Here is an 11,472-nt window from a genome sequence, read left to right on the forward strand (position 1 = left end):
TTGTGTCTATTGTCTATTTGCTGACTTAGGCATCGGAGAGATTTCCGGCACACACCCGCCGGTTAGCTCACGTTTATGTTTTCAGGTGGAAAAGCGACGATATTTAGAGGAGTGCAAACTTAATCAACAGGATTATACGAGAAGATTATTTCGTGCTTGTACAAGTAATAACACATCACAATATATATAAAATCATATGATCATCATAATATTACTGTTTCACCAACACAATCACACAAGAAAACCTACACAAGCTCCTCTCATCTCTCTTAACTCTTAGATGACTTTGCACATTAAAAGGGAACTTACAATGAAACAATTTTAGACGATTTTTTAGATTAAAAAGGCGTCCAGTTCCATTGATATATGATCAAACTAAAATGTGAAACTAAAATTTTTCGTTCATATTTTGTTAATGTTGAATATTTTTCATTTGTCATGAAGAAAACTTAGGTTGCATTTTGTTGAAATTATATAAGTATCATTATTCAGTGAAAATCTCTTTCTCCTACCTTGGCTCTCCTCAAATCAACATTTTTCATTCCAGCCCTACTTACAGGTTAATTGTACCAAAATTTAGGTTTCCAACTTTGAAGTCAAAATTTAGGTTTCTCTTCTTGGTGGAAGTTTTGCTAGTTTTCTCCTTTTCCCTTCCCGTCAAAGCTGGATCTGTCATGTCCCTCCTCTTTTACCTCATGCTGTAGTCGTCACCACCATACCACTGCCAAATCTGCCACGGATCTGGCCTGCCTCCACAAATCTGGTTGTTTTTAGGACTACGGTTGAGGGGTTTTTTTTTTCCTGTTTTTTCTTATTTATTTTGGTTTTGGTTGTGTTTCTTAAAGTCCATCACTGATGTGGCTGTAGGTAACCTACTTTGTGGTTGTAACCTATGATTTATCTTAAACATGCTCTATTACCGAACTCTTATAATCGATTTCTGCTTTACAATACGAGCACATGCACGAGCTGTGCGTCTAGATTTTTTCATAGCTTTACTAATTTGTGCTTCTTGTTTTGATTTTTACTTTATTTGGTGTAAATTCTATATGTTGGATGGGCTCTTCTATATGTGCCGTTGACTTACCTCGATGGAAATTTCTACTGATAATATAAAAAAATAAAAAAACTTTGAAGTCAAAATATACATATATATATATATATATATATAGTACACACCCTTAAAAAATATATGTATCATATACAACTTATGACATTTGTAAGTTTAATTACCACAAATGTAATAACTCAATCATATATGGGAGTCATAACTTTAACAACAAAAAAAAAATTATAATCAAACACCACATAAGGTATAACCATAGAACTCTTAGCTCATAACTAAAATAATAGCAGAATCAATATCACAATGAGTCATAACTAGGGATGCATATATAGTATTTCTCATAAAAAAAAATTCCAAATAAACCATGTAATTTTACACATATATATTGCATTACTAGTGTATTTTTTTCTTTAAAAAAAATTAAAAATAAAAAATAAAAAACCTAACTCAACAATTTAACCTATTGTTCTCCATCAATTTGTGGAGAGAGAAAAAAACTCATATTAAAAAAATAAACGAGATAGGTGATTGGCCTCACAAACTTCAATAAAACAATCAAGTTTAAATTTAAACTTATGAGAAGTCAAATTTTGAACAATGTTGTTTAATAACCATTTCCTCTTCGATGTTTTTTGGGACAATAACATATCAATGGAGCAGTAAAAAAATTATTTACAAAAAAGTGAAAAAATTATAATTATAATTATAATTATTTATATTTATAAATTTTCTAATTTTTATAAATACTTTTCACTAATACTATGTCAGTGTAATTTCCCAAGGACAATTTCAATGTGTGCCTTGCATATGAAATGCAAGGCATATGAACTTCTCTTATGTATTGTTTCCGTTTTAGTTATATATTTTTGTGTTGATTGTTATACATTGTTGACCTGTTAAACAGGTTAATTTATAGGTAAATCATATCAAAATAATAGATTTATCATATAATCAAAACAATACATATGTGATCTCACAAAGGTCTTGTTTGAGAAGTTAATTATTTTAATACGCTATTGTAATTTTTGAGAAGATGGTTAAATTTTTTTATAGTTTAATGTAATCTTTGTAAAAGAAAAAAAGAAAAAAGAAAAAATGAAATGATTATGGATTTAATGTGACATTTTGTCTTATTGGTTATTTTAGTCTATTTTGTTTTTTTGTGAATTATAGCCTAAAAAAAGCCAAAAATCCACTTCGCAAACAAGGCCAAAAATGCGTATCTAACACAAATTCAAGTAAGTTATCTAATAAAAATTTTGAAAAATATAATATCATATAAATTTTTATAAACTCACATAAGTGATCTAAAAAAGACGAGTAAGTTAACACAAATTTCCTGCAAATTATCTCATAAAATTTTTAAAAAATATAAAATCATGTAAGTTTTTACCAACTCACGTGAGTGATCTCTCAAAAACACTTAACTAACACAAATTCAAGTAAGTTCTTGATAAAAGTTTTGAAAAACACAAAATCACGTAAGTTTTTACAAACTCACATAAGTAATCTCACAAAAACGAGCAACTAACACAAATTCGAGTAAGCTCTTCATAAAAGTTTTGAACAATATAAAATCATGTAAGTTTTCACAAACTCAAGCAATTGATCTCAGAAAAATACGTAAATTAACACAAATTTCTCGTAAGTTATCTCATAAAATTTTTGAAAAGTACAAAATCACGTAAATTTTCATGAACTCCAGTAAGCGACCTCACAAAAGCACGTAACTAACACAAATTTGAGTAAGTTCTTCATATAAGTTTTGAAAAATACAAAATTACATAAGTTTTCTCAAATTCACGTAAATGGTCTCATAAAAATGTGTAAGTTAACACAAATTTTCTGTAAGTTATCTCAAAATTTTTGAAAAACACAAAATGGCATAAATTTTCACGAACTTACGTAAGTGATCTCACAAAAATCACTGCACCAAATTACACTTTTGGCAACTAAATTTTTAGTCACCAAAAGTCATTTTTTTAGTCCCCAAGATTCTTATAGACTAAATTTTTTGGTTACCAGCTTTGTCGCAAGATGATTGTCGGGAAAGGTATTGACGACTAAATTTTTTTTAGTCGCCGAAAGTCACAAATCGGCCACTAAAAATTTAATCGCCCAAAAAAAAATATTTAGTTGCCAAAAAGAAAATACTTTCCATCTTCAATTTTTTAGCTACCAATTATTTAGTCGCTAAAAACATGACACTCCTTTTTTGCTACCAATTTTTTAGTCGCCAAAAACTTCTTTTTTTTTTTTTAGCTGCTAACTGTTTAGTCGCCAATAAGTTCCTTTTTATTTTTTGGCTACTAAATGTTTAGTAACCAAAAGCTCAAGCTCCATTTATTAATTTTTTTAAAATGCACAAATTGAATGTTTTTCATTAATTTCTAAATTATATGCATTTCATTATCAATGCAACCTGCAACTTGTGCGTATACAGAATAATGCATCTATCAATTATAATCTAAATTCATTATCAATAATACTCATTTCATTATCAACTATTTAAAAACTTTAACTTGTAATATCATATGCGAAATATCATATAAATCCATACAAACCAAGTATAATCCATCTAAATTAAATATTACATACAAAAACAATAGATTTTTTTTTTCAAAACAGAGAATTGTTCCAAAATAAATGTCTTCCATATACAGAACAAATGCTCTTCGTACACATCCACAATAGCCCACGCAACAGCAATCTGTAAAAAAAAAAAAAAAAAAAATTAACCATTAGCACTTATTTAATAAAATCGACATTTCAAATTATAACAATTATAAAATTAATGATTTAGATATATTAATGTACTAGAAAATTCTACAAAAAATGTAGGTAAACAAAATTCAGAAGTGTACACATAAACTAACAGGAGGCAACCATTAGGATAACAAGAAAAAAGCAAAATGAAGATAACAATACTACCCACAAAAGCATTAACTAGAAAATGACCCAGGATTTTTAATGGCCCTTTTGCACTAACTAAAGCATTTGAAGTTAAAATTCAAAAATCTAAAATGAGGCTATTACGGGGACAAAACAAAAGGGGCCATTTTAAAGTATAATGACATGAATCTGTTCTAGGATTATATGTTATGGACTAAGAGGTGATCACACCATAATAATGGTGGACCCTTTCATAGAAGATCCTACCCCATGAAATGGTGAGAAACCTTCCCGCAGGGGAAGTTGTCCAGGAGAATTTGAATTTGATTCAAATTCTAAGAGATACAACTCTCTGTGTAAGGTTGTGTCCATTGATCTTACAAACCTTTGTCCAAGAGTTGTGTCCATTCTGAAGAATCACTAAAGAGCCTATATATATGTATTGAAAGAACCTGTACAATCCATAAAGTGAGAGAGAGAGGCGTTTGTTCAATTTCTTTTGTTTTATAATCATTCAAGATGGTTGCTATATTTCCCTATTGACTCCATTCAAAAAATGACAGATTCCTCATTTTGAATTCCTGTCATGCATTGAGCCATTCACTGTCCATAGTCAAAATGACCCCAAGAAAAAGCAAAATGAAGATAACAACACTACCCACAAAAGCTTCAAACACTTACAGCTAGCTGCTTCGGCACCATCAATCTGTCTAGCTAGAATATTAATGTTCTCTTGCCACCAAGGTTTTAAAAAGCGGTTGCGGTCGCCGTAACGGTGGCGGTGGCGCAGTTGCGGTTGCGGGGTGTAAAGGCCGTAGTGTAACAGTTGCGGTAACCGGAACCGTGAATTTTTTTATTTTTCACACAATTTGAAACAAACTTACGGATACGCATATTTTTTTTCCATGATCATATTTATTGGGTTAAAAATAAATATTGATCAATTTTTATAAATTTTTAAGTATGATCTAATATATTTCATATTTTTAAATTACTATAAACTGAGTTTTTTTCATTTTATTTTAATAATTAATGACTTTATATTATACAGAAAATCAATCACTAACTATTATATATAAGATAAACAATGACAAAAGTAAAAGAATAAATAAAAGTCTAAATATATATATACATATTTTAACCAACCCAAATAGATAATGACCACACTCATTATTATTATTATTATTATTTTCAAACAATATATAGATAGACACACACAAACAAAATGGTTGAGTAATAGCAGCTGAATAGAATAACATAGGTCTTACAATTTCAACGAATCAATAACATGTTCTTCATCTTCCCTCTTCTCTCTTTCTATCTCTTGCTTCTCCATTTTCTCTCTTTATCTTCTCTCTTCTCTCTATCCCTCTTCCCCCATTTTCAGCTTTGTTTTGTGTGTTTTTTGAAAAGAAACAGTTTGGAACCGTTACGTAACAGTGCGTAACAGGCCGTTACGGCTGTTACGGTACCGTTAAGACCGCTACGGTAGCCGCTACGGCCGACACACCTGTGAATCTCAATCACACTGCAAAAGCGACCGTAACGGGTGGCGGTAACCGCCAAAACCGTTACGTAACGTTACGTAACGGTTGCGGCCGCTTTTTAAAACATTGCTTGCCACCTTAAAATACAGCCTCTTACCTAACTTCATACTCACTTCCCATCTCACCCCACTCAATAAAAACCCAATTCCCTTGCACCACAACCCGTAAAACTCTTCTTTTTTCTCGCTTCAAAGCAGTAATTCACCCATACTGCATACATACTAAGAGTGTTCCTGTAGTTGCTAATTCTTTTTTCAATGTAAAACACACTACCATCATACTCTTCCTTGAGACATTTTATCAAACTAGTAGTAGGCAAGAAAATAAATCCGCTTTCCTTGTCTCTGTTTCTGCACAAAAATGATTTCTATTGTTCTAATTTGAAGAAGTTGTGCACAGCACAGGATTGATAAACCAAACATCAAACTATTGTTCTAATTTGACAAATCACGTCATATTGCAATAACAAAACAATCAATTTTGAACAAAACCTACATATAATCATATACATAAAAAGAAATTATATAGAAAATCAGATAAGCTCTTGAAATTAGATAGGATCAATATTCCAACATATCTCGGTTATTCAACCCGAGGAAAACCACCAATTACGTACAAACCCAAATTGATCCAAAACCCTTCTTAATCCTCACCACACCCAAATTCGCCTCTGAAATGGGCAAAATCCGCCCCAAAATCCCCAGAAAAGTTTGTCAAACTAGAAATGACCTAAAAAATTCGATATTTTAAAATAATCAGAGAACGAAATAAAAACCCAAATTGTTCTCATCAAATCTTCAACATATAAAGCAAACGCAATTAAGGAATTTAAGATAATTATGATAAAACCTAAAGGTTATTATGGATATGTTTCCGGCAGTTATGTAACCGATGAAAGGAAATGAGAAAATCGCCACTATATATTTTCTCGACTGTGAAACGGAAAAAGAAAGTGAAAGAAACAGAAGAAAGAGAGTAATGATACAGGGGACTTACTACGGATTGGATAGGAAGAAAGAATGGAGGACCTGATTAGTGCTCCGATTGCCCGCGACCGCGAGGGGGAGCGGCGGAGACGCGGCTGGTGGAGCGGCAGTGAGAGCGGGAGGGGAGAGGAGCAGCGGAGAGGGAGAGGCAGTGGGAGAAAGAGAGGGAAACGCTGAAGAGAGAGACAAAGGGCGCTGGTTTGTGTTTTGGAAACCATATGTATATATATATATATATATTACACCATTAGCGACTAAATGTTTTTGGTCGCCAATTAATTTTATAAATCCCCCCAAATATTTTAATTTTTTGGCGACTGAACTATTTTTTTGTCGCTGAAAATATGTTTTTGGCGACCAAAAGATAAACAATATTTTTTTATTTTACATTCGGCGACTAAATAGTTTCAGTAGCCCAAACTCAATATACGATAACTAAACTATTTTTTTGTCACTGAAAATATGTTTTTGGCGACCAAACTTCTCGTCGCCAAAGATAAAAAATAATTTTTTATTTTACATTGGGCGACTAAATGGTTTTAGTAGTCAAAACTCAACATACGGCGACTAAATTTTTTTTTTGTCCCCAATTTTAGTATTTTTAGCGACTAAATTTTTTTTAGCCGCCAATAATCAATATACCCCGACTAAAAAAATAAGTAGCTAAATATTGTATTTTTTCTAACTAAAAAAAGTTTTAATTGCCAATTCCACAACTTTTGGCGACTAAATTTTTTTAAGTCACCAATTTTGGTCGCCAAAGGTGCATTTTTTTTTTGTAGTGAATGCATAATTAACACAAATTTGAGTAAGCTCTTCATAAAAATTTTGAACAATACAAAATTACGTTAATTTTCACAAATTCACGTAAGTAATGTTATAAAAACAAATTAACACAAATTTTTCGTAAGTTATCTCATAAAAATTTTAAAAAATACAAAATCACATAAATTTTCATAAACTCACGTAAGTGGTCTCACAAAAATACGCAACTAACACAAATTTGAGTAAGTTCATAAAAGTTTTGAAAAACATAAAATCACGTAAGTTTTTACAAACTCACGTAAGTGATCTTACAAAAATATATAAGTTAACCTGTTAAAAAGGTTGCCTTTTCTTGGCTATCAAAAAATTATTGAATGGTCATGACCAATTTATTTTAATCCAATAGTTACGAATATATTGCATATGATGTGCAACCGGAAGGGAGTTACACACCAAACACTACCTAAAAGGAATCTCTATTAAGATGAAAAATATTTTTTGTGCAAAATAGAAAGATAATGCAAAATTAAGAAAAAAAAATAGATATATATTTTTTTATGTTTATTTTATATATAAAATGATATATATATTTTTAAAATGTTATGGTAAATAGCATTTTCTACAAAAACAGTGGCTATACCTCCTTTAAGTGATTTTACGAAAATGCGTAATTAACACAAATTTGAATAAATTCTTTATAAAAGTTTTGAAAAATATAAAATCACGTAAGTGATTTCATAAAAACACATAAATTAATTTGTTAAAAATATTGCCTTTTTTTAACTATTAAAAAATTGAATGGTCATAATCAATTTATTTTAATCCAATGGCTACAAATATATTGCATATGGTGTGTGACCCTTAAGTGGGTTGCACACCCACCACTACAAGAATTTTCATTTTTAGCGATTAAATTTTTAGTAACTAAAAGTTAATTTTTAGTCGCGGAATGGTTTTTGCGACTAAATTATTTGGTCGCAAAGGCAGTCGCCAAAAAATTGTCAGTAAAGGTAATTAGCGACTAAAATTATTTTAGTCGCCAAATGTATACAATTCCCAACTAAAATTTTAGTTCTTAAAAGTTTTGACATTAAATTAAATTAGACCATTTTCGGCGACCAAACTTTTAGTCGCCTAAAGTCTCACATTTTTAGCTACTAAAATTTTAGTCGGCAAAGAGTTCTTCTTTTGGCTACTAAAACCACATCTTTGGCTACTAAATTTTTAGTCGGCAATGAGTTCCTCTTTTGGCTACCAAATATTTGGTCGCCTAAAGTTTTACATTTTCGGCTACTAAAATTTTAGCCAGCAAAAGTGTTTTTATCCTTTAGTTTTTTGTTTTTAGCTACGAAATATTTTAGTCGCCAAATGTTTGATTTTCTTTTGGCTACTAAACTTTTAGCCGCCAAATTTTTTTTTTTTTTTTGCTACAAAACTTTTAGTCGCCAAATGTCTTTTCCCAATTTCTTTTTAGCTACTAATTATTTAGTCGCCAAAAACATGATATTATGTTTTCTTCACAACATGTCTATATTCAATGCAACCTGTAATACGTATATAAACAAAATAATACATACTATCAATCATTCCACAATCTACATCCATATACCAAAAATAAATAACTTTAAATGTCAAAGTCCATACAAATCAACTATTGTCCAAACTAAAATAATAATTTCATACAAAATATATCACACAAAAATCAAAGCCCTCCGTATATTATGTTTTAGTCGTCAATTCCACAAGTTTTGGCAACTAAATTTTTTTTAGTCACTAAAAGTGCATTTTGTTATAGTTCAAACACAACCTGACAAGCAATCTCTAATGGGATGATAAATTTTTTTGGGTTAATTACCAAAAAAATAAAATAAAATAAAAATCTCAAGGTCCTTTTTCAATTTCGACAAATTAAATCTTAGAGTTTCATTTGTGTTTCAATTTGTCCGCTCTGTCCATCTCCGTTTGTATAAGGTAACAGAGGGGATAAGTGACAAACACGTGAAATCTTAGAGTTTATCTTGTAATTAACCCTTTTTTGTTTTTTGAGATTTTAATTTTTTTTAAATGATTAATTACACACACACACACAAAAAAAAAAAAAAAAATGCAAGGTTTCACACATTTTTCACTTTAAACACACTCTGTTACCTTACACAAACTAAAATGGATGAAGGAGGCAAATTAAAACATGAATGGAACTTCAAAATTTAATTTGTCGAAATTAAAATACTAAGGTTTTAAGTGAAAAGTATGTGAAATTTTGGGATTTTTTTGTAATTAACTCAAATTTTTTTAATATAAAATAGAAAGAGAATGTAAAATGAGAAAGAAAGAAAAAAAGATATATATATTATTTATGCTAAGTTTATTTTATACATAAAATAATATATATTTTTAAAATGTTATGATGAATAACATTTTCCATAAAAACAGTGGGCATAACCCCTAGTTCTGTCTGGCTGGCTGTGGACTGCTTTCTGGAAGTCTTCATCCTGATTTGGCTTTCTCTTTGCACTCCCTTTTTCAATTAATGAATTTTTCTTTGCCGTTAAAAGAATAAAAATAAAAATAAAAAACTCATTTATTAAGGAATCTCATTGACTAGTAAAAAAATTCAAAAGAACTAATCTTTATCGTTGGTGGGTTCGAGAAATGTTACATACGTTAACACTTATATTAATCTTATTGATTATAAAAAAAAATTAATTTACAAATTTTAAATCTTTATCGATGGTGGCTTCTAGAAATGTTACATACGTTAACACTTTTACTAATCTCATTGATTATAAAAATTTTAAATCTTTATTGATGGTGACTTCTATAAATGTTGCATACATTAACACTTTTATTAATGATTTTATTAACACACTAATAAGTCTTGGAACTATCATTTGATGTGAGACTCACATAAAGCACAAGGCACAAAAAGCTCTATTTCAAACTTTATTGAAATGATTTAAATTATTTAATTTGTAAAACTTATCAAATAAGTCATTCATTCAGAAAGTCAAGTTGAACAGTAGCATCGGATCTCATTATTTTTAAAAAGTAGAAAGTTTAATTTTTAAATCACATTTATTGTCCAATTTAAGACCAATGTGATTTGATATGTAGTTTCTGATTCTAATTTACTTATTTTTTTGTATGAATAATATGTTCAACTTATTTCATCAAATGAATGGTTCAAATCATTTTGATGGATCTCGAAATAGGTATACTTGAAATTACGGAATCCGAATATTCAATACCTAGAGACGGGGTGAATAGGCCAACCAATGAGAATTACTTATTTTAAGTTCAATTTTAGTTGATTAAACAGATTAAATCATGAACAAACAATCAACACATGAACACCAGATTTTACGTGGAAAACCTATTGGAAAATTTGAATTGCAATTTACTCCAATGGTTGTGTCTCTTGACATGGAAGGGTGTGTCCTTTTGAAGGGTCACAACCTATCTAAAGAGTCATGGAGGAATCTATAAATTCTATCCCCCTCACTTCAATTTGAGAAATAAAATTGCAATTTTCTTCTTTACTTTGTATTTATTCTTCATATTTTCTGAGTTTAATTTCCTATAAAGAGAGTACATGCACAGCAAAGTTCGCTAGGCTTGCAATAGTAGTGCTGCTAGTGCAAGCTATTGATCGTTGTATCTTGGGAAATAGACGTCCATTGAATCCTAAGCACCGGTAGGAGGACGAATCTGTCTTAAGGAGAGAGTGTCACACACTCGACTCGATCAGGTTTTATCTATTTATGTATTGTAAGCTTTATCACGTTATTATGTCGATTTATTTCAGTTTTGGTTTTGCCCAAACATCGTTTGCATAAATTTAAATTATATTTTCCATATAGTTTGGTATTATTTTTCTAACAATCTTAAGACAGATTCATATTGGGATTTGGACAGATCTGCAACTGTGCAGATTTGAATCTGTCCAAATTTCAACAAATTAAAACCTGTCTTGACAGAATTTTTTGGATGTTTTTATCAACCCCAATCTGCTGAAACAAGTCTACAATATATAGACCCGAACAGGTATAAATTTGAAGTGAACACGTGTAAACTGTTTTTGAACAGATGCAGTTTTAAAACAAATAGATTTGTAGCCAAATTTTTTAATCTGTTCGGTGTAACTGCTGGGCAGTTATTGTTGGAAATGATAGAAAAATTCTGGGTAAAACTAGAATTTTTTCTCAAGTTTGGTCTA

General features: G+C 30.2%; 1 long non-coding RNA gene across 1 annotated transcript; it reads right to left on the bottom strand.

Moving 5' to 3' along the window:
• Window positions 1-3,571: 3,571 nt before the first annotated feature.
• On the bottom strand, window positions 3,572-6,695 carry LOC114286533 (uncharacterized). The gene is made up of 2 exons (XR_003637570.2): window positions 6,502-6,695; window positions 3,572-3,776 (listed from the first exon to the last, which is right to left on the bottom strand). It is a non-coding gene; the product is annotated as an uncharacterized LOC114286533 (long non-coding RNA).
• Window positions 6,696-11,472: the final 4,777 nt, after the last annotated feature.

Source organism: Camellia sinensis, chromosome 9 (genome assembly GCF_055761805.1).
Source record: "Camellia sinensis isolate YWXY chromosome 9, ASM5576180v1, whole genome shotgun sequence".
NCBI lineage: Eukaryota > Viridiplantae > Streptophyta > Magnoliopsida > Ericales > Theaceae > Camellia > Camellia sinensis.